The 19251-nt window shown below is 38.6% G+C and overlaps 1 protein-coding gene across 4 annotated transcripts in view; it reads left to right on the forward strand.

Annotated features, from left to right (window-relative positions):
- The window catches only part of GALNT1 (polypeptide N-acetylgalactosaminyltransferase 1), a 125082-nt gene that overhangs the window by 25395 nt on the left and 80436 nt on the right, over positions 1-19251 (forward strand). The window contains exon 1 of one of the 4 annotated variants that reach the window (XM_027575532.2): positions 15803-15821. The exons of 1 other annotated variant lie outside the window; for it this stretch is intronic. The gene's annotated coding sequence lies outside the window, so the exon portion shown is untranslated. Of the gene's footprint in view, positions 1-15802; positions 15822-16772; positions 16923-19251 lie in introns of those variants that run through there. 2 more of the 4 variants (XM_027575534.2, XM_027575531.2) reach the window with 2 other exon arrangements.

Consider the following 19251-nt stretch of genomic DNA (forward strand, 5'->3'; position numbering starts at 1 on the left):
CTACTTTGGGGGGTGTTTTTGTATCTTGTTCATTAGCGTACACAGTTTTGTATGATGTTTTAACTCACAGACAATAAAATACAAGTAAGACCTGCTCCTCTAGCATTTCGGGCTCAGGTGAATACACTAGAGAGCCAACTGAAGAGAACTTCAGAAAAGTTTGAGTAAAACATATTGTTCATAGCACATGAGAATTGAGAATACAATGAGGTTAAGGGAGTTTGTAATGTAAATAGCTACCGTGTGGTAGAGCTGCCTCTCACATCACAGAAATCAGTTTAGCCGATGAACCACGGTAAGAACACACACCCTTCTAAATGAAATGGTTTGGGGGTCATCTTGTACTGTGTTGCTTGCTGTGTGCCGTTGCCTGCTAGAAAGTGGAATCCACTTTACCTAACTTTCAGTTTTTGACTGACTTTTATTATGGCCTGGTGTCTATCTAACAAGGAGCCTTTGCTTCTTGGGGAGCTGAGACCTGTGAGGTGGATACTGGCCACCTCTTACACCATTAGGGTAAAAACCGAACAGGAGATATTCCTGTTTGAGAATGTTGCCCTTTACAAAAAGGATTTGAAATTTATTAAGTGCTTTAGAGACGAAATGCAATAATGTGACAAAATTTATGAAATACGTATGATGTATAAGGCCCAGTGGTAGACTGAGTGGGTGATACCTTTTAGAGAGGTATCACCTTTTAGAGATTAGACATAAAAATAGCTGTAGTCAGGATAACAAATGTGATTCAGTGATTTAGTCATGGTTTGATAGTTATTAAGCACCTACCACTATGAATCAGACACTGTGCTCAATGCTGCATTCAGAAGTGCCTTCACGGACTCACAGTCAGATGGGTGATCGTGGCATACAAAAATACAACTGTGTGATGACATCAGTAGAGGTGGTATAGAGGGGGAGCTTTGAAGAGGTGAGGACCCGTTCCTTGAGTCCTAGCAGTGTGTCAGCAGGCACAGCCCCAGGTCCTGGGAATGCAAGACCTCTTCCTTTACGGACCTTTGGCCTGAATCTTGTGTGAGTTGGGCAGATGGACAAGCAGAGGCCATGTGAGACAGAGGAAACAACACGTGTGGAGACGTGGAAGCAGGAGACGGCATGGCATATTTGGGAAACTAGGAGTGGTTGCATGTGACAGAGGGCAGGGCACCTGAAGGAGGTGCCCAGTGGAACTGAAGTGTGGTTGGGTATGTTAGGCAGAGTCCCAAAGGCTCTGTTTGGGACGCTCTTCCTGCTGGCTCCTGGCCCTTCTTTCCAGTCTTCTCAATGACGCTGTCTCTAAGAAGTTTCTCCTGATCACCTCGTGTAAAGGAATCGCCCAGTCACCTACCAACATGTCGCCTCCCTTTTTGTTTATTTATAAAGTATAACTGACACTTTTTGTTTATTGTCTATATTCCAGTGCATGACTCTATTCCATGAGCACAAACCTGGTCTGTACTGTTGATTGCTGTATCCCTAGCACCTAGAACCTAGCATAAAGCTGGCATTTAACAAATGTTTGTGGAGCAAATGTAGGTATGGATTTTTTTTACTATGAATTTTGGATTTTATTGTGTGGACCAGTGGTTCTCAGTATTATTGTTTTCTAGACCCCTCTATACTTAAAAATTATTGAAGACCTCAAAGAGTTACTGCTTTGTGGGTTATGTTTATTAAATTTATGATATTAAGGATAAAACCCTAGGCATCTTAAAAAAACATTAATTCATTTAAAATAAACCCATTACATGTTAATATAAATATATTTTAATGAAAATAACTGCTTTTTTTTTAAAGATTTAAAAATTTTTTTTTTCAAAGATTTGAAAGCAGAGTGAGTGAGAACACAAGTTGGGGGGAGGAGCAGAGGGAGAGGGAGAAGCAGACTCCCCGCCTAGCAGGGAGCCAGACACGGGGCTCCATCCCAGGACCCCGAGATCATGACCTGAACCAAAGGCAGACCTTAACCAACTGAGCCACCCAGGCATCCCTGAAAAGAACTGCTTTCAAAACAAAGTTAGTGAGAAATGCGTCCTTGTTTTACATTTGTATAAATCTCATTAATGTCTGGCTTCTCAGAGCTGGATTCTTGTATCTTCTTCTGCATTCATTCTGTTGTGATATCACATGTCATGTAGCCTCTGGAACTCAGCTACTTAAGACAGAATGAGAGTAAAAAGGCAAATAATAACTTGGTATTATTTTACAAATAGTTTTGACCTTGAAGACTCCTTAAAAAGATATTGAGGACCCCTGGAGGTGGTCCGTGTATTACCATTTTAAGATCTGCTGCAGTAGGTAGATGGTTTTAAAACTTTTTGGTAGCAGGAGTGCATTTTAAGGTATCTTCTACCAAGCTTCAGTGTATGGGACGGATAAAGGTGCTTATGTGTTGGAAGTTAGGGAGGAGAGGGGAGGACCCTGGGGCCCTGCTTTTACTTTCTCATTTCCTTGGCTAAGCTGCTAAATTGAACCAAGGGTTCAATACCTCCAGCATGGGAATATTGTGTGTGAGAGAGTGAAGCAGGTGAGCATACTTGGAGATTTTCCACTTTACCATAGCTTACCTTTCAGTAATTTCTTTTGTGGCTCTTTATACCAAGTTTTATATCATTTTAAGCATTGGAATACTTGTATTAATATTTTGTCAAGTCCAGTTTCCTTTAAGTACAATATCATAGGTTTGCTTTCATAAAAAGATTTGATTGCAACCAGAGGCCTAGTTTTGTTTCTGAGGTTTACTTTTTCAGTTTTGTTTAAGTAAGAAAATGTAACTGAGGGGCACCTGGGTAACTTAGTCGTTAAGCGTCTGCCTTTGGCTTGAGTCATGATCCCAGGGTCCTGGAATTGAGCCCCATATTGGGCTCCCTGCTCAGCAGGAAGCCTACTTCTCCCTCTCCCACTCCCCCTGCTTGTGTTCCCTGTCTCACTGTGTCTCTGTCTGTCAAATAAATAAATAAAATCTTAAAAAAAAAAAGTAACTAAAATTTGCAGCAACTTTATAAAAGTATTTACGTTGTTAGACATCATCTAACTCAGGTTTTTTGGACAATTTGTATGTCTGAGAATATATAAAATAAAATTTGGTCAAGGCCCAATCAAGATGAAAGTAGGAGCTGGAGAAAGTCTAATTCTAGTTGCCAAATACAGGAAGAGTTCTCATGATCTGGAGAGGGGAAGAGAATGGCCGGCAGCTAGCAGGAGTGAGACTGGAGCTTGGACAGAGCTTTAAGCGTTGTTACCACCAGCTGATTTTTTGCATGGTACTGTGTTACACTGCTGTTATTTGCCTGCCTCAGGCAGCACACTAAAGTTAGTTTATTTTGTTACATGGAACCATTTCTATTTTTTTTTTTTTTTGTCTTGAAAAAGAGGGTCGCAAGTTTCCTGTAAAACTTCTGTTGTTGCAAGTAAATCTTTGTTTTGTTGGTCCTGTCCTTAGGATGTTTTATTTGACAAATAAAAGTGACTCTACTGGAACATTCATTCATTACCGTCATTATTTATTACCTGTATCATTAAAAGAGAGAGAGATCATCTGTTGTATATAATTATAACAGTGTTTATAAAGCTCCAGCTTTATTGTCTACCTTCCAAGACATGGAAGGAAAAATTGAGTGATATGGAGAAAGCAATGAAAATAATTATAGGACTGGGGTGCCTGGGTGGCTCAGTAGGTTGAGCGTCTGCTTTCAGCTCAGGTCATGATCCCAGGGGCCTGGGATCAAGCCCCACATTGGGCTTCCTGCTCAGTGGGGAGCCTGCTTCTCCCTCTCCTGCTCCCCTGCTGGTGCTTGCTTGCGCTCTCTCTCTCTGTCAAATAAATAAATAAAATAATTACAGGACTGAAAAGTACTATCTGGGACTTGGAGTTAAATATTGTAAGGCATGATTTAATAAGTCAATTTCAGACATGATTCTTCTTATGGAAAGAGAAAAGCCTGTTTTAAAGAGTTATAAATAGGGTACCTCTCCATAAAAGATAGCATGAGATATAATTGGACTAATTGCCTTCTCGGTTAGGTAAATTTAACATTTATACGAACTGTCTAATGGCTATAATTAAATTCTAAGTATCTTTAGAAATATGAAAGATAATACTCATTTAACTGTTTCAGTCAGTATTTAAGTGCCTGCTTTGATCCCATCATAAGTTTACTTTTTTATACATTTTATGAAAGTTTATTTAATCTCTACACCCAGTGTGGGGCTTGAACCCTAGGATCAAGAGTCACGTGCTTTTCCAGCTGAGCTAGCCAGGTGCCCCCATAAGTTTATTTTAAAATTCCATTTATTTCAGTTTTATTTTTTGAATAGGTAGCATAACTTTTTGAGCATCATCTCCAATTATTGATATTAAAACGTGCTGCAATTTCTTTGAAGTGGGTGGAGTCCTATAGTATTAACAAGGCTGTAGGTTGCTTGCCATCGTACTTCACATCAAGAGAAGAGAAAAGTAGGGGTAGCTGGGTGGTTCAATCGTTAAGCGTCTGCCTTTGGCTCAGGTCATGGTCCCAGGGTCCTGGGATCGAGCCCTGCATCGGGCTCCCTGCTCCATGGGAAGCCTGGGTCTCTCTCTGTCAAATAAACAAACAAATAAGAGAAAAATACTCATAGTTTCTTGTAATTTTATGGTTAATAAAAAATAATTATTATAACGTTGTCTGGGAAATATATAGTAATAGGTGCCTTGTTGAAGATAGCAGTGCCCCCCAACCCCTTATTCCTGATCCTTCTACCCGACCCCTCGATTTCTTCTTTCCAATTGCTCTTACTGCCTTCTATGATATAATTCAGTTTACTTAGGTTTTTGGTTTTTTTTTTTTGCTGTCTGCACCTCTCCTCCCTCATAGACTTTTTGAATGTGTTAATCTCTGTTTAATTTACTGAGTTATGCAAGTGCCTAGAACAGTGTTTGGCAGATATTTGTTAATTGAACATGAATTATTTTTCCTTTCGCTTTTAGGAGTAGAGATAAATTTCTTCTGGGGAAAAATGCTCAGCTAGCAGACTATTCAAAATGTTTAGAGGCTTCAGTTTCTAGAAATGTGGTACCTTACAGATTTTTTTTTAAGTTCCCCTTTATGAAACATTAAAAATACTGGACTAAATATTCAAAATATTTTTAAAAATACATAGTTGAGCTGACAAGTAAGGAACTCCTCAGGGGTCAAAAACAAATCTTGAATCCAGGGAGATAGTGGTTGCTATGCTGGGGTCTGGTATATGTAGATCCCCGGAAGCCTAGAGCTTTGGATTTTGCAGGGTGACTCTGGGGTACTAGGTATTGTCTAGGGACCAAGCAAGGTGAGAAGATGCAGAGACCGTGTGTAAAGCTGAAACTCCTTGAAAGATGTTGGTGGGTAAACTAGGGGAAAAAAATGAAACATTTGTCCCACCTTGTGGGGAGAAATGTTGAGTGGGTTAAAGAGGGTTCCCTGTCTCAGTCTGTCTTTCATTGGAGAGGTAAGTGTTCTTGAGAAATTCTTGAGAAGTTCTCTTTCACTGGATTTGGGGTTGGAGCTCATACTACTTGAATGGAGCAAAAAAACCCAAGCCAAGAATTTTGTGAAAGTGGTCTCAGGTTGTTAGGCCTGAGAAGCAAATTGTCTGTGAAGGAATATGGGGAACACAGACCTCAGGGAGTTGACACAGATAAAAGTTTCTAGGAACATGAGCTCACAATTACAAAAATCAAAAACACTTCAAATAAGTCACCATGAGTTAATCAGCTGAACTAGGAAACCATATAGTCAGGCATTCAGAAACTGCAGATAGTCTAGTTGTTAGGTACAGAATAGAAAATAAATGTTTAATAGGTTCAGAGAGTATAAAGATATGGCTAAGGAGCAAGAGGCTATCAAAAGCAATTAGGGAAGCCGAATTCAGCAATGTATGAAGGAAATACTGCATATTGAACAAAGGGTTTAATTCCAAGAAGGCAAGCTGGGTCATGCATTAGAAAAATCTGTTAATTTCTAAATTTCTTAATTTTAAAAAAAGTGTCATCCGAAATGATGCAGGAAAAACATTTATTAAAATACAGTATTCTTTTAGGATAAAAAAACCTAAGGAGTGGGAAAGAAATTCCATAACCTTCTTAAAACATTCCTTTAAAAATCAGCTATCTCATCTCTCCAGCATTACACTGGTGGGGAAAAAAAAAACTTACAAGGCTATAAGGAATGAACAAAATGGTCTTCCTTAAAGTCAATATGGATATTGTCAAAGGAGATTCACATCCACAGATAAATCTTTAGGGCTTATAATAGTTATTGAATATAAGATCAACTTAGTAAAATCAATTCTATTACTCTAACCTAATGGCTCGCAATAAAAAAAGTGATATTTCACAACAGTTTAAGAAAAAAAAGCTACCTAGGAATAAATATAAAAAGAGGTGGCAAGAGTTACATTGGAAGACATTAAAGAAGACCCAAATATATTTGGGGGCCAATCATGTTCATAGGGAGAAAGACTGTGTCTTGTAAATTTATCAATTAATCTGTCATTAATATATAAATTCATTACTATTTCAATAAAAACCCTTCAGTGTATGGTTTTTATTTCTTTGTTCTTGTGGAATTTGACAAGTCTAAAATTTGGCCAAGAATAGCCAAGGTATTTCTGAAGACCACTTGTCCTACTAGATTTTAAGACTTAATGTGAAACTTTAGTAATTGAGATCATGTAATAATAGGGCAAGGATAGACAAATAGGTAATGGAAGAAAATTGAGGTGAAAAACAGAACTCTACATACTTGGAAATATGGTATATAACAGAGCTAGTGTTAGAAATCGAATACGGAATGGAATACTCTGTAAATGATGTTGGTATTGTTATTTAGCCACGTTGGGAAAAAAAGATTTCTCACCTCACACCATATTAAAAAAACTAATTCCAGATGGATTAAAAAGTTAATTATGAAATGAAAAACATAAGCTTTCAGAATAAAATATTAGAGTATTTTATAACCTCAGGCTTGCTTAACCAGATGCTAAAAGCAAAATTGTTTAGAAAAAGGTTAATAAATGTGGCTATCTTAAAATTAAGAGCTTTTATTTCTCCTTTCCAACAGAGTGCAGAGACTAGTCACAAGTACAAAAATAGAAGAATTTCTCACATACAATTGACAAAAAAATTTTTATCATAGTAATGTACACCCATGTCTTTATGTCTGTACACAGTCTATATACACACGTCTATATGTCATATATGTCATGTAATGTGAATGTGAAAAATAAATGGGCAATAGAAAAGCCATTTCATAGAAGAAAAATGAACAGCCATTAAATATTTGTCAACGAGGAAATGCAAATGAAAACGACATTGATTGTAAAACTTGGACAATATCAAGTACACCACTGTAATACACTCTATGGCAGAAGTCGGCAAACTCGCTGTAAAGTTCCACGCAGTAAATATTGAAGGCTTTGCAGGCCATATAGTCAGTTGTTGCGGTTACTTAGCTTTGCCGTGATAGTGCCAAAGCAGCCATAAACCATTCGTAAAGAAATAGAATGGGTGTGGTTGTGTTCCCATAAAATTTTGTTTATAAAAATAGCAGTCTGCCAACTCCTGCTCTGTGGCACCAAAGAAGAGTTGGTGAACTATTAACTTTTGTTAGTAGTGTGGACAAATCTTAAAAACATGCTGGAGTAAAAAGGTAGCAAAAGAATACATTATAGTATGATTCTATTTATATAAGCCTGGAGGTAGACTACAAAGGGTACAGATTTATGGGTTTTAACCATGATTACTGGCACAAAGTCTGTGTGAGTTTGGCCAAATTACCCAACCTTTTAAAGTGTCCGTTTTCTTCCCTGTGAGGTGATGAGCTCACTAGGTAATAGTACCTAGCTCACCGCTTGCTGGGAGGATTATGCCACAGAGTGCCTCTGAACACGGCTGAGCACTCAGTAAGTGCGAAGTAACCATTGTTGTGCTTTCCCTCTCCTTCTTTAACTTCTGTCTTCATGAAAGGAAAGAAAAGCCTTTCTAGCTCTAGGAACTCTAGATATTTTTTTATCCAGCCTTCCACAGTGTAGGGCTAATGGGCCTAGTAGTAAAGCTTGAAATATCCTGAAGTCTTGAGTAATGTTTGATTTCTTTACCTAGCACAGTTTATGAGACCCTCTGGTGTTTTTTGTTTTATAATTTTTTAAAATAAAGATTTCTTTATTTGAGAGAGAGAGAGCACATGAACAGAGGGGAGGGGCAAGACGGAGAGGGAGAAGCAGGCTCCCCTCTGAGCAGGGAGCCTGTCGAGGGGTGATCTCAGGACCCCAGGATCATGACCTGAGCCAAAGGCAGATGCTTAACCAACTGAGTCACCACCCGGGTCCCCCCTCTGATGTTTTTTAGTGTCATGTTTAAATCACCCAGCTCACTGAAGCTTGCTAAATATTGACAAATACAGCTTGCAGTGTCACTTAACTTTCCTCTGTAGCAGTTAGCCTTCTGGAGAACGCCTTTCTGAGAACTTGGTTCTTTTTTGGTTTTGTTGTGCCACTCTCCAGATTCTTCTTGACCTCTTAGACCTTTCAGTTCTCCAAATGTGCGTGTTCTTTTTTTTTTTTTTAAGATTTTATTTATTTATTTAAGAGAGAGAATGAGAGATAGAGAGCATGAGAGGGAAGAGGGTCAGAGGGAGAAGCAGACTCCCTGCTGAGCAGGGAGCCCGATGTGGGACTCGATCCCAGGACTCCAGGATCATGACCTGAGCCGAAGGCAGTCGCTTAACCAACTGAGCCACCCAGGCGTCCCTAAATGTGCATGTTCTGCTGACTCCTAGAACCTATGACTCTTCAGCTTCCTCAGCTGAAACATGAATATAAAACCCACTTGAAAGGTTTGTTGTTAGGCTAAAATTTTCTCATACACAGTCATCTGTAGAGGAACCCTATACCCACAGACTCGGATTCATTTATGTTTGGGGTGGAGACTTGTGTGAAGACAAACAGAACTTCATGAGTGGTTCCTCTCCCATTTGGGCAGCAGTGATACCTGGGTGTAATGTGTATGGGACATTGCAAGCGGTCTGACATTTTTCCTCTCGGTCTTCTGTCTGTGGCTCCTGTTCTCCATGCCCTCCAGGCCACCTGGAATCCTTTGTCACAGGTATTCATGGTGACTGTCGTGTCCCTAAGGACGGGGACACTGTCTAACTCTGCTTTCCCGGGTCTGGTGAAATGCTTGGCATATAGTAAGTGGTGTTATTAAATTGAAGTTAAGTGAATCACAAAACACTAATGCTTGCAATATTTGGCCTGCCAGAGTAGGATGTTAAATCCATTCATAATCCTAACTTAGCTTTTAGTTATCTGGAACAAACTTAAAAGTTATTTCTTTGTATTTCAAAAAATTCTAACATATATAAAAGTAGAAGAAATAGTAAAACGAACCCCCTTAAACCTGTTTCCATCTTCGATATTCAGCAGAGGTTAAGATGTGCCACACATGCTTCACCTCTCAATCCCCTCCACCCCTGACCCCCAAGCCCCAAGTATTTTAAAGTAATACAAGACATCATGTCATTTTACCTCTAACATTCTTTATGTGGATCTTTCAAAAATGACATTTTTTCAAATCTATCCATAATGCTGTTGTTGTTCCCGATAAAATTAACAATAATTCCTCAGTATCATCTAATACCCAGTGTGTAGTCAGATTTCCCCCAGTGGTCCCTAAAATGTCCGAGTTGGTTTATAGATTCAAAAGTCAAATCCACACATTACATTTGGTTTCTATGAAACAAAAACAACTCTTCTATGGAGAAATAGAACAATACCTAGTTTTTATTATTTCTCTCCCTTTCTCCTTTGCTCCTTTTAAAATAACTCTCCCTCGAGATAAGTTTCTTTATCATAAAACCATAAACTTTACTGTATCAGGTAAAGCTTTCATCTTCTCCTTTAAGACTGCTTTGCTGTTCTTTTTTTGGTAATCAGACACTTCGTGTATATAAGGCAGTACTACACTTAACAGCACAGCAAAATGCAAAACTGAGTTATAGTTAAATTTAACTGTTCTCCACAGTGTTGTTAGTACTTCTCATTAAAGCTGTAAAATTATTTTATATTCATTAAAAGGTATATGCTCTTTGATAATGTTTAAATGTATCTTAGCTGTTTTAGTTATTCCTCTTGAATTTATAGTGATAAGAGGGAAGCTAAATTCAGGTTGTAATGTAGTATGTGTGTTTGAAAAAAATCTGCTCGTGTGCGAACCCAGTTCTTAAATTCTCTAAATCTGAAGTGGCAAAAGGTCATCTGCAGAAAAAATTATCTTTTAGTTACATTTTTATTAGTAATAAAGAAAAACATGTGCAACTGTTTAGTGTAAGTAGGAAGGAGAGAGAACCCAAGTATTCAGAGGTTTAGCAAAGTACAATTTTGAGAATTCAGTGGAATTGAAAAAAAATGCAGAAGAAATGTTTTGAGTTATTGATGTGACTATAGCAGGATTCTTTTAGGGATTTTTTTTTCAATAATTTTCCTGTTAGCTTTCTATTACATTCTTAAATGTAAACATCCCCATCACAGTGGTTTTTTGTTTTTTTGTTTTGTTTTGTTTTGGTTCTGAAATCAGGAAGCAAACCTCCAAAGGGCTTTTTAAAAAAAAATTCCAGGAAAAGGCTCTTGGGATGATGGGGCCTAGTGTGGATCTCAGTATCAGTGCAGAAGCCATCTGAGACTAGGGGAAAACCAAATTGAGGGAGTGAGGCAGAGAATAGCTATTCACAGAAAGAAAAGGCAAGGAGCCAGAAAGTGAGTAAATTCAGCAGGAGAGAATGCAGAACAACCACTAACGTTATAAGCTAAGAAACGAAATTAAGTGGCATTAGGGAGAAACAAAATAAGTGAGAAATCAAATTAGGAAAAAAAATGCACAAAAACGAATGTACCACCATATTGCTGACTACCGAAAGAAAAATGAAGAGTATGTTTTGCACTGCGTGGTATCTGTGATAAATCATGACTGACGAGATCATTATCTTTCTGTAACAGGCCAGTAAGTGAACAAGTTTTGTTGTTTCTTTTGTTCTTTTTCACATGGTAACTAACTATTTCAGACCGTTATCTTGGGCCCAAATCTAAAACCTACCTTCATTTCAAACTTGTGTTTTCATCTGGTCTTTTGAGCAAATTTTAAAACTTTTTAGATCCCAGAAGGTGACTTGAGTTAATATCCAAGTAACATCAGACAGTGTTTTAGGTGAAGTAGTTCTCAAAAGAACCTCCCTGTTTACAATTGTAAAAGACAACTACATTTCATCTGAGGGTACTATTGTCTTGTGATATTTTTGCCCAGATGATCCAGTTGTGGAGACAGAAACCTATGGCCCTGAGCTCTGGGGAATGCATGGAGAAGGAAAAATAGGGAAAGGGAATGACAACAGAGATTTCCATTTAGTCTGCAAATTGTTTTTGGTTTTTCTCATCCGCAGCTCGGAGCCAGGAGGCTGTGGGATTGTTTGTCATCCATACGGGGCCGTAGCTGCGCTGGTGGCAGTACCGTAGTAGCTGTCTGTGCTCTCCAAGCGTGGTTGGCCTGTTCTAGTGAATTCTTTATCCACTCTGGTTGGCCACCTCATAAACTATATGTGTTGCCTTTGTATTTTTTCTTGATCTGTGGGCCAGCAGTTGTCTGTGGTTAACATTTGAGAATCTCTGTTTCAAATCTGGGAAGTGAAAGATTTTTTTAATCAAAAATTAAAAACATAGAAAAGTACAGTAGCAGAATCTTTTTCCTATGTCTTATGTTAACATCCCCCCCCCCCCATTTTCTTCTGTGTCAGTTAGCATTAGGTTTGGCTGCATTTAAAAGATCTCTACACCTCTTCTTCCCCCACCCCCCGAAAAGGTGCTTTAAAGAGGACTTTTTTCCTCTCGGGACATGGCAGCTGTGTGGTCATCAAGACTGGACATCTTCTATCTTTCTGCTTTGCGGTGCTTAGCTTGTGGCTCTCTTTCTCAAGGTCATCTCATGGTTGCTGAGAAGGTCCTTGCAGCTCCATCCCTCATGTTCTTATCCCAGGCAGGAGAATAAAGGAAGGAGTAAGGGCAAAGGGCACATGTCCCCGTGAAGTCCTTACCCTTTCGGTATCTTTCCCATGGCACAACCCAGTGATTTCTGATTTATCTTATTGGCTACCTTAATCTGCTGTGCAGGCCAAGATGTGTAAATTGCCGCTCTTAGAAGTAGAGCAGTTTGATTTGTAAGACCAAAGAGGAAAATAGGAATTTGGTGAGAAACTAAATTGTAGCAGTCTGCCACAGTTTAGATCTTTTACATAAAAAAAGTTCCAGTATTATTGAAGCCTTTCCCTCCCTTCTCAGAAATATCCATAATGTGAATTTGGTATATTATATTCCTGCACATTATTCTTTCTTTACAATATATGTTTGTGTCTCTGAATAATGTCTTATTTTAATATGCTTTAAAACTGAATATAAATGGAACATACTACACATATCCTGCATATATTGCTTTTTTACATTCAGCAGCGTTTACCCATATTGATGCACGTAGTTCTAGTTTAATTTTAACTGCCTGTATATTATTCTGTTACATGGTTTATTTTTTCATTTTCCTCTTGCTATACATCTAGGTTGTTACCTTTTTTTTCCCCATTATAAACAATGCTGTCGTCTTTGTGCATGTCTCCTTATACACATGTGTGAGAGTTTCTCCAGGGTACGTACCTGAAGTGGAATTACTGAATAATGGGGTAGTGTTTTCTTCAGCTATTCTAGATATTGCTGGATTGCTCTCCAAAGTGGCTGTGCCAAATTATTACACTTGGAACAACATTGTATGAGTGTCACATTTCTTTATTACTAACACTTGTGTTTTGCCAGTTTGGTGAGGTCAAATTCATTTTCCTGCCTACTACTGAAGTTGAGCGTATTTTCATATATTCATTGGCTATATACTTTCCTTGCCTCTGATTTGTCCATTACCATGCCATTTTTCACTTGAGTGTTGAGTTGGAAAAGTTTTTAATACATTCTGATACTAATCTTTTCTTGAATATTTTCCCCTAGATGTTGGTTTATCATTTGACTGTCCATGATGACATCTTTGGTTATATTTAAAAAATTAATTTTCGGGACACCTGAGTGGCTCAGGTCATGATCCCAGGGGCCCTGGGATGGAGCCCCACATTGGGCTCCCTGCTCAGCGGGGAGCTTGCTTCTCCCTCTGCCGCTCCCCCTGCTTGTGCTTTCTCTCTCTGTGTCAAATAAATTAATAAAATCTTTTTAAAAAAATTAATTTTCATGTAGTGGAAATTGCTTTTTCCTTTTATGGTTTGTGTTTTTTGAGTATTAAGAAATTCTTCCTTACCCAAAGGTATGAAGATATTTGCCTCTATTTTATTTTAAAGTTTTAGAACATATATCCTTAAATCTTTAATTCACCTGGAATTGTTCTTTTGTATGGTGTGAGGTAGGAGTTTTATTTCATTTTTACATGTGGATGAACCATTTATTAAACAGCCCGTCTTTTTCACACTGATTTGTAGTGCCACCTCTGTTGTATATCAAGTTTGCATATTCATGTGGTCCGATTCTGGACTCTCCATTCTGTTTTATTGGTTCTTTAATCTGTCTCTGCCCATGTATCATACTGACTTAATTACTGTAGCATGATATGTGGTAGACAGAGTTCTTTCACCCTGTTCAAGATTTTATTGGCTTTCATGGCTTTGTTCTTCCATGTGATTTTAGCCTGCTTTTAAAGTTCTATAAAAAAAAAAAATTATATTGAGGGGGTACCTGGGTGGCTCAGTTTGTTAAGCAACTGCCTTCGGCTCAGGTCATGATCCCGGGGTCCTGGGATCGATCCCCACATCGGGCTCCTTACTCAGCGGGAAGCCTGCTTCTCCCCCTCCCTTTATCGCTGCTCTGCCTGCTTGTGCGCTCTCTCTCTGTCAAATAAATAAATTAAAAAAAATTATATTGAGATTTTGATTGGAACTGTATTAAGTATATAGATTAATATTGAGAGAATTTATTTCTTTGATAAACCATCCATATTTGAGCATGCTATTCTTTTTAATTTTTAAAGATCTTTTAAAGCAATTTTCTAGTTATTGGCGATAAGAATTTATTGAATTTTGGGCGCCTGGGTGGCTCAGATGGTTAAGCGTCTGCCTTTGGCTCAGGTCATGATCCCAGAGTCCTGGGATCGAGTCCCGCATCGGGCTCCCTGCTCCTTGGGAGCCTGCTTCTCCTCTGCCTCTCTCTCTCTCTCTCTCTCTGTGTGTGTCTCTCATGAATAAATAAATAAAATCTTAAAAAAAAAAAAACAAAAAAAAGAATCATTTCTAAAAAAAAAAAAAAATTTATTGAATTTTGCATGTTGAACTTGTATCCAGCAACCTTGCTAAAAGTTCTCATTAGTTCTCATTGTCTTTATTGTTTTGGATTTTTCTACCATTTTCTTTTTTTGTTTTTCTTCTTTCCAATTCTTAAATCTTTTGTTTCATTTTCTTGTTTTACTCTTCTGGGTAGGAGTTCTAGTACATTGTTGACAGGAAGAAGTGATAAAATACATTTTTATCCTTTTATTAAAAACTTTAAAGATAATGCTTCTAACACTTTACCAGAAGCTGTTTTGTTTACTGGAAATTTGGGCTAACAAAGTTTATTCTTAATTTCAGTCTCCTTGGATTTCTTTTCTCTTTGTTGTAAATATCATGAGTGGGTGCTAGGTTGTACTATTTCACATAAAATATAAGTCCCTGACAACTGTGTAGTTCCACTTAACTCCCACCTCTATTGTGTGCTCTAATTTCTTCATATATTACATCTTCATATTAAGAAACTAATGCAGTACAAAGTTAGAATTTTTAATCAGCCATATGTCTTTTAAGAAAGCAAGAGGGAAGAGTGCCTGGGTGGCTCAGTCGGTTAAGTGGTTAAGCGTTGTGCTCTGTACCTTGTGTACTCTCTCTGTCAAATAAATGAAATTTTTATTTTTTTTAAAGATTTTATTTGTTTATTTGTCAGAGAGAGAGAGTGAACACACAAGCAGGGGGAGGGGCAGGCAGAGGGAGAAGCAGGCTTCCCACCAAGCAGGGAGCCTGATGTGGGACTCGATCCCAGGACCCCGAGATCATGACCTGAGCCGAAGGCAGCTGCTTAACCGACTGAGCCACCCAGGTGTCCCTAAATAAAATTAAAAAAAAAAAAAAAAGGAAAAATCAGGCTTTTATGTTTACTCCTACATTTACCATTGCTTCTGTTCTTCATTTCTCCTTATAGATCTGGTGTCATTTCCCTCTGCCTGGAGAACTTCCTTTAGCATTGCTTGTAGTGCAAGTCTGCAAAGAGATGAGTTGTTTTGGCTTCTCTTGACCTGAAAATTGTTTCATGTCATGAGAAGTCAACCACTTCTTTTTCTCTGTATATAGTATGTCTTTTTTCCTCTGGCTGCTTTCAGGTTATTCTCTGTATCGTTAGTGTTTAGCACTTTGTATATGATGTGCTCTAGTTGGGATTTTTTTTGTATTTATCTTGCTTAGGGTTCAGTGGGCTTAGATTTACGATTTTATGTTTTCTCCAAATCGTGGACGTTTTCGGCTGTTATTTTTGCATATACTTTTCTGTATAATAATATAATTTTTGTATAATTTTCTCCTTTTGGGACTTTGATTTTGCATGTGTTAAACTTATGATACTGTACCATAACTCACTGAGGCTTTCTGTTCATTAAAAATTTTTTCTTTCAGATCTTCAGATTGGATACTTGCTTTGATGTATCTTTAAATTGACTGACCCTTTACAGGCATACCTCATTTTATTGCATTTTGCAGGTACCGTGTTTTTTACAAATTGAAGGTTTGTGGCAGCCCTGCGTTGAGCAAGTCTGTTGACATCATTTTCCAATGGTGTTTACTCACTTTGTGTCCCTGTGTCATATTTTGGTAATTCTTGAAATATTCTTGCGATATTTCAAACTTTTTCATTATTATGTTTGTTATGGTGACCTTTGATCAGTGAGCTTTGATGTTACTATTGCAGTTGTTTTGGGGTGCCACAAACTGTGCTCATATAAGATGGTGAACTTAATTGGTAAATGTTATGTGTGTTCTGACTGCTTCACCTACCGACCGTTCGTTCCCCTTCTCCTCCCCCTCTCCTCAGGCATCCCTAATCACTGAGACACAAAAATATTGAAATTAGGCCAATTCTTTTTTTTTTTTTAAAGATTTTATTTATTTATTTGAGAGTGAGAGAGAGATAGAGAGCACGAGAGGGAAGAGGGTCAGAGGGAGAAGCAGACTCCCTGCTGAGCAGGGAGCCCGATGTGGGACTCGATCCCGGGACTCCAGGATCATGACCTGAGCCGAAGGCAGTCGCTTAACCAACTGAGCCACCCAGGCGCCCTGAAATTAGGCCAATTCTAACCCTACAGTGGCCTCTCAGTGTTCAAGTAAAAGGAGTTGCATGTCTCTTTAAATCAAAAGCTAGAAATGATTTAAGCTGAGTGAGGAAGGCATGTTGAAACTGAGATAGGCTGAAAGCTAGGTGTAATCTGCCAGCCAAGTTGTGAATGTAAAAGAAAAGTGCTTGAAGGAAATTAAAAGTGCTACTCCAGTGAAGAATGATAGGAAAGTCAAACAGCCTTGTTACTGATAATGCAGGAAGTTTTAGTGGTATGAATAGAAGATCAAACCAGCCACAACATTCCCTTAAGTCAAAGCCTAATCCAGAGCAAGCCCTAACTCTCTTCAGTTCCAGGAAGGTTGAGAGAGGTGAGGAAGCTGCAGAAGAAAAGTCTGAAGTCTGAAGCTAGCAGAAGGTGGTTCACGAGGTTTGAGGAAGGAAGCCATCTCTGTAACATAAAAGTGCAAGGTGAAGCAGCAAGTGCTCATGTAGAAGCTGCAACAACCTAGCCAGAGGATCCAGCCAAGGTAATTAATGAAGGTGGCTACACTAAATAACAGATTTTCACTATAGACAAAATAGCCTTCTATTGGATGAAAATGCCATCTAGGACTTTCATAGCTAGACAGGAGAAGTCAGTGCCTGGTTCCAGAGCTTCCGAGGACAGGCTGACTCTCTTGTTAGGGGCCAATGCAGCTGGTGAGTTTAGGTTGAAACCAACGCTCATTGACCATTCTGAAAATCCGAGGTCTCAGGAGTTACACTAAATGCTGTGCCTTTTCTCTAGAAATGGAACAACAAAGCTTGAATTGACAGCACATCTGTTTACAACATGGTTTACTGACTATTTTAAGCCCATTGTTGAGACCTACAGCTCAGGAAAAAATAAAAATTCCTTTGAATATATTACTGCTCATTGACAATGGACCCGGTCACCCCAGAGCTCTGATGGAGATACCACAATGAGATTAACCTTGTTTCCATGCCTGCTAACAGTATCCATTCTTCAGCTCATGGGTCAAGGAGTATTTTTAACTTTTAAGTCTTGTTATTGAAGAAATATGTTTTGTAAGGCTATAGCTGCTATAGATAATGACTCCTCTTATGGATCTGGGCAAAGTCAGTTGAATACCTTCTGGAAAGGATTCTAGATGCTAGGAAGAACATACGTGATTCATGGGAAGAGGTTGAAATATCAACATTAACAGGACTCTGGAAGTTGATTCCAGCCCTCATGGATGACTTTGCGGGGTTCAGGACATCAGTGGAGGAAGTAACTGCAGATGTGGTGGAAATAGCAAGAGAACTAGAATTAGTAGAGCCTGAAGATGTGACTAAATTGCTGCACAGTCTCATGATAAAATTTGCACAGATGAGGAGTTGTTTCTTGTGATGAGCAAAGAAAAGTGGTTTCTTGAGATGGCATCTACTCCTGGTGAAAATACTGTGAAAATTGTTGAAATGACAACAGAAGATTTACAATATCATATAAATTTAGTTGATCAAGCAGCGGTAGAGTTTGAGGAAATTGACTCTAATTTTGTTTTTTTCTTCAAGATTTCATTTATTTATTTGAGAGAGCAGAGAGCACAAGTAGGGAAGGGGGGCAGAGGGGCAGAGGGAGGGGGAGAAGCAGACTCCCTGCTGAGCAGGGAGCCAGATGCGGGGTTCGATCCCGGGACCCCAAGATCATGACCCAAGCCGAAGGCAGACCCCTAACTGACTGAGCCTCCCAGGCATGCCCCAATTGACTCTAATTTTGAAAGGAGTTCTGCTTTCGGTAAAATGCTGTCAAACAGCCTAGCATGCTACAGAGAAGTTGTTCATGAAAGGAGTCAGTTGAAGTAGCAAATTTCATTGTTGTCTTATTTTAAGAAATTGCCGGGGCGCCTGGGTGGCTCAGTCCTTAAGCGTCTGCCTTCGGCTCAGGTCATGATCCCAGGGTCCTGGGATCAAGCCCCACATCCGGCTCCCTGCTTGGCGGGAAGCCTGCTTCTCCCTCTCCCATTCCCCCGCATGTGTTCCTGCTCTCGCTAACTCTCTCTCTGTCAAATAAATAAAAAATCTTAAAAAAAAAAAAAAAAAAAAACTGGCCACAGCCCCGCCACCTTCAGCATCCACCACCCTGATCAGTCAGTAGCCATCAGCGTAGAGGCAAGACCCTTCACAGCAAAATGATTATGAGACTCTGAAAGCTCAGATAATGGTTAGCATTTTTTTAGCAATGAAGTATTTTTTAAGATATGTACTTTAGTTTTTTTAGACACACTATCACATCTTAATAAACTATAATGTAAACAACTTTTATATGTACTGTGAAACAAAAAATTAATGTTAGTCACTTTATTACAATGTTTACTTTATTATGGTGGTCTGGAACTGAACCCACAGTATCTTCAAGATATGCCTATATTTTCTTGCCCTCTAATGTGCTGTTGAACCTGTCAAGTGAATTCTACATCTCAGACTTTGTATTTTTGTGTTCTGCATGGTCCTATATTGTTCCTTTTTATACTAAGTATCAAATTTCTTCCTTTATTAAGTTCTTGAACACATTGATAGTAGCTGCTTTATAGCCCTTGTCAACTAATGCCAACATCTGGATAATCTTGTGTCCAGAGTATACTGACTTTTTTTTTTTTACCATAGTCACATTTTCTTGTTTATTTTCATGTCTAGTAATTTTTTATTGTATACTGAATGTTGTAAGTATGTTTTTGTGCCTCATAATTTTGTTTTCTCTGAAAGAGTGTTGATTCTTTGTTGTTCTAGCAGGCAGTTAACTGGCTGGACCTAAATTCCAAACTCTGTTTCTGCTGCACTGGGCAACACCTGATCTCTTGCTCAGTTCTTTCA

This window comes from Zalophus californianus, chromosome 14 (assembly GCF_009762305.2).
Source record: "Zalophus californianus isolate mZalCal1 chromosome 14, mZalCal1.pri.v2, whole genome shotgun sequence".
Classification (NCBI taxonomy): Eukaryota; Metazoa; Chordata; class Mammalia; order Carnivora; family Otariidae; genus Zalophus; species Zalophus californianus.